Below are 5,523 nucleotides of genomic sequence, written 5' to 3' on the forward strand. Positions count from 1 at the left end.
GTTTTGTTTTGTTTTGCTTTTTCCTTTTGCTTCTTTTTTGTTTGTTTCTATTTTCCTTTTCAGATCATCAACAGTTTTATTCATTTCATTCACTTGTTTGACTATATTTTCTTTCCTATATTTTTATTTGTTTCTTGATTAAGGATCTCTACCTGTTTGAAAGTATTTTCCTGTATTTCTTTAAGTGATTTATTAATTCCCTTTGTAATGGCTTCTATTCTATTCATGAGATTTAAAGTCATTGTCTTACTCTTCAGATACATCAGGATATCCAGGGTTTTCTGTCATAGGAGAGCTGGGTTCTGATGGTCCCATGTTGCACTGCCTTTGTTTGATTGTGTTCTTATGCTTGCTTTTAGCCATATGGTTGTCTCTGGTGTTGGGTGGCCTTGTAGTCACTAATAGTAGCAAACTTTTGGGACTGGATTCCCAGGGTGGCAGCAGGTTTCCTGGGAGGCAGGTAGATCTGTCTGTGGTCCAAAGAGTAGAGTATAGATAATTGATTTCAGGTAGATGTGTGCACAGCAATGTGGAATACAGAAAGGATGAAACAGATCTTTGGACTGCTTGGCTTTCCAGGGACCAAACAGGAGGGTGGATTTGGTCATGGTTATCTGACCTTGTTGTCCCATGTGGCAGCATGGCTCCCAGGAAGCAGGTAGAGCTTATGGGATAGTGAGTAGATTGCAGATGTGCAATAATTGCATATACAGGCATCTTCATTCGGTTTTAAAAGGGTTATTTCTACCTTATTTTTAGTCAACATTTAATAATTCCCTTTGTTGTTGTACCATTTCCAATATCTTTATACCAGTGCTATAGCTAGTATAAAGATATTAAAGAAATTAAAATTGATGCCAATAAAATTCAGAAAATTATGAACTGAGGTTGAGCATGATGCTTCACAACTTTATTTCCAGTACATGGGAGAGAGAAGCAAATGGATCTTAATGATTTGAAGAACAGATTATTCTATACAATAGATAATTGGCTAGTCAGGAACAAACAGTGAGTGACTATCTATGTAAGGAAATAATAATAATAATAATAATAAAGAAAATGGTACATACATACTGTAAATATCAAAATTGTACTAAACTTTAAAACACAAAAAGTAATTGATGAATTCTTAGATACATAATCATATGTGGTGGATTAAATAGAAATAGACCCCATGGGCCCATAGAAATTTGCATCATTGAGGTGTTGCCTTTTTGTAGTAGGTGTTGGCTTTTTGCAGGAAGTGTGTCACTAAGGTTGAGTTTTGAGTTTTCAGAAACTCAAGTCAGTACTAGTGGATCAGTCTCTATTCCTGCTGTAAACTTAGTACTCTGAAATCCAGATGTAAAACTCTCAGTTCCTTCTCTAGCGCCACATCTGCTTGTACACCAGTATGTTTCCTTCCATTGTAATAATGGACCAAAGCCCTGAACTATAAGCCAGTTTCAATTAAATACTTTCTTTTATAAGAGTTTTAAGTGATCATAATGTCTCAATGCAGGTATAAAACCCCAATGGAGATACCATATTAACTAGAAAAGTAAAATAGACCCTGTATAGGGTAGGATACAGGTGAAGGGGCAAATAGGAAAGAGACTCTAACTAAGAAAGAAGATCTGTACTGATTACAAAGAAGGGAGCAGAGACAGAGAACATCAAGGATGTTTATCTGGTAAAGTCTCAAGAAATAGTATTGTATACTATCTCAAATATATATAAAACAAAATTTTCAGTACTGAGCATGAAAAATCTCCTTTGGAGTTGTGTTTTACAGCGATTCAAAGTGCTTCCCACACAATGCACAATATTGCTATTGCCTTTAGATTGCCTTCAACAGTTGAAGATAAGTCTTTATTGCTAAGAATATCATGAACATCATGCACAGACTTTGGACTGAAGCTGGATCTAACCTAAGGGCCTTCTTCCTGTGGTCTAGCTTTTATATTACCAGAAACTAACATGTAAGCTGACAAGAAAAGGAAAGGATCAGTAGTCCAATCCAGCTGTGATGCTGGTGAACCAGAACAATTGCAATCACATCTTGGCAGGAACCAATAGCTATTGGTCTAATTGGACTTAAAATCCACTCACCAGGAGTAAAGGCATGCCTAGTACTAGAAATCTGACTACCTAGTCAGGAATAGTGAGGTCATCTATATTATAAAATAAACTACTACCTTCACTTTACTGGACCCAAATAAATTTTAATTGAATTCTCAATCTTATTTTTATATCCATAGGTAAATGTAGCCCTCATCAAAGAAATTTCTTTTTGTGGCAGATAAATAAAATAAAGGTGATCCCAGAAAACTGTACCTAGTGATATTACGGAGATCAATAATATTTCAGGAGCAAAACCCCAAAGAACACACCTGTAACACAATATAACTCCTATAACTTAGACTCAGGGAATATCACAGAAGGGACAATGTTTATAAAAAGCCAGAGGACAAGAAAGTCTACTGTGAGATTGTTTCTCCTAGAAATGAAAAGTAAGCTATATCCATAATACCTCAACAGTATAGATGTCTACATAAGACCTGAACAATAACAGTATCAATAAACATAGTAGTGCATCAAGGGAAAACATAATAGTTTATAGACTCCTACCCCTAGACAAGATGTATGGGCAATTAATGACTTCTGAGAAAGGGAGAATTTTCATCTCTGGAAATGAGCTCCCTAAATTGTTTTATAATACAAAGTGATCAGCCTTAATATACAAAACAGACATATTAAGTTATTATACATTTAATTATACTTTTATATAACAGTAAGCAAGAAACAACACAACCAATTAGAGATACAGGTTATTATGAGAACAAGAAAAATGTAGAGCTGTAATTATTATAAAAATTAAAAGAATTTTAGGACTTCTTTTTTGTGGCAGTAAGAATGTGCTTGGCACTAGGGGTGGCACTAATAGGACGTGTGTCCTTGGAGTAGTTGTGGCCTTGTTGGAGGAAGTCTGTCATTGTGCAAGTAGGAAAAGAGACCATATTTCTTTTTGCTATTCATACATATTTTATTGCATATTTTTATTTACATTTCAAATGTTATCCTCTTTCCCAGTTTCCTATCCTTAAACCTGTTATCTTCTATGAGGATGTTCCCCCTCCCCAACCACCCACTCCTTCCTGCCTCCCAGCTCTGATATGCCCCTGGACTGGAGATCCATTCTTGGCAGGACCAAGGGCTTATCCTCCCAACAAGGCCATCCTAGGCTACATATGCAGCTGGAGCCATGGGTCTGTCCATGTGTACCCTTTGGGTAGTGGTTTAGTCCCTGGGAGCTCTGGTTGCTTGGCATTGTTATTCTTATGCGGTTGCAAACCCCTTCAGCTCCTTCAATCCTTTCTTTAATTCCTCCAGTGGGGACCTCATTCTCAGTTCAATGGTTGGCTGTAGTATCAGCCTATGTATTTGTAATACTCAGGCAGAGCCTCTAAAGAGACAGCTATATCAGGCTTCTGTCAGCAGGAACTTTATGGCTTCAGCAATATTGTCTGGGTTTGGTGGCTGTATGCTGTATGTATATAGGTTGGATCAGTGTTGGGACAGTTTCTGGAGGTCCTTTCCTTCAGTCTTGGTTCCAATTGTTGTCTCTGTATTTCCTCCATTGAATACTTTTGTTCCCACTTTTAAGAATGACTGACCCATGCACATTTGATCATCCTTCTTCTTGAGCTTCATGTAGTCTGTGGATTGTATCTTGGGTAATCTGAGCTTTTGGGCTAATATCCATTTATCAGTGAATGCATACAATGTTCATTTTTTTGTGTGATTGGGTTACCTTACTCAGAATATTATCTAGTCCCATCCATTTGCCTGTGAAATTCATAAAGTCATTGTTTTTGATCACTGAGTAGCATTCAATTGTGTAGATGTACCACATTTTCTGTATCCATTCCTCTGTTGTGGGGCATCTGGGTTATTTCCAGTTTCTCACTATTATAAATAAGGCTCCTATGAACCTAGTGGAACATGTTTCCTTGTTATATGTTGGAGCATCTTTTGGGTATAAGTTCAGGGGTAGTATATCTGGGGCCTCAAGTAGTGTAATTTTCTAAGGAACCTCTAGACTGATTTCCAGAGTGGTTGGACGAACTTGCAATTGCACCAAAAATGAAGGAGTGTTCCTCTTTCTCCTTATCCTTGCCAAAATCTGTTGTTGCTTGAATATTTTATCTAAGCCATTCTTGTAGATGTGAGATGGAATCTCAGTGTTGTTTTGATTTACATTTCTCTGACGACAAAGGATGTAGAACATTTCGTTAGGTGCTTCTCAGCCATTTGATATTCCTCAGTTGAGAATTCTTAGTTTAGCTCTGTACCCCGTTGTTTTTTTTTTTTCTTCAGATGCTATTCAGCTTTTTTTTTTTTATTAACTTGAGTATTTCTTATATACATTTCGAGTGTTATTCACTTTCCTGGTTTCCAGGCAAACATCCCCCTCCCCCTCCCCTTCTTTATGGGTGTTCCCCTCCCCACCTCCCCCCCCTTGCCCCCTCCCCCCAACAATCTAGTTCACTGGGGGTTCCGTCTTAGCAGGACCCAGGGCTTCCCCTTCCACTGGTGCTCTTACTAGGATATTCATTGCTACCTATGAGGTCAGAGTCCAGGGTCAGTCCATGTATAGTCTTTAGGTAGTGGCTTAGTCCCTGGAAGCTCTGGTTGCTTGGCATTGTTGTACATATGGGGTCTCGAGCCCCTTCAAGCTCTTCCAGTTCTCTGATTCATTCAACGGGGCTCCTATTCTCAATTCAGTGGTTTGCTGCTGGCATTCGCCTCTGAATTTGCTGTATTCTGGCTGTGTATCTCAGGAGCGATCTACATCAGGCTCCTATTGGCCTGCACTTCTTTGCTCCATCCATCTTGTGTAATTGGATGGCTGTATATGCATGGGCCACATGTGGGACAGGCTCTGAATGGCTGTTCCTTCTGTGTCTGTTTTAATCTTTGCCTCTCTATTCCCTGCAAAGGGTATTATTGTTCCCCTTTTAAAGAAGGAGTGAAGCATTCACATTTTGATCATCAGTCTTGAGTTTCATTTGTTCTAGGCATCTAGGGTAATTCAAGCATTTGGGCTAATAGCCACTTATCAATGAGTGCATACCATGTGTGTTTTTCTGTGATTGGGTTACCTCACTCAGGATGATATTTTCCAGTTCCGACCATTTGCCTACGAATTTCATAAAGTCATTGTTTTTGATAGCTGAGTAATATTCCATTGAGTAGATGTACCACATTTTCTGTATCCATTCCTCTGTTGAAGGGCATCTGGGTTCTTTCCAGCTTCTGGCTACTATAAATAAGGCGTGATAAACATAGTGGAGCACGTGTCTTTTTTATATGTTGGGGCATCTTTTGGGTATATGCCCAAGAGAGGTATAGCTGGATCCTCAGGCAGTTCAATGTCCAATTTTCTGAGGAACCTCCAGATTGATTTCCAGAATGGTTGTACCAGTCTGCAATCCCACCAACAATGGAGGAGTGTTCCTCTTTCTCCACATCCTCGCCAGC

The sequence above is a fragment of the Rattus rattus genome, chromosome X (genome assembly GCF_011064425.1).
Source record: "Rattus rattus isolate New Zealand chromosome X, Rrattus_CSIRO_v1, whole genome shotgun sequence".
Classification (NCBI taxonomy): Eukaryota; Metazoa; Chordata; class Mammalia; order Rodentia; family Muridae; genus Rattus; species Rattus rattus.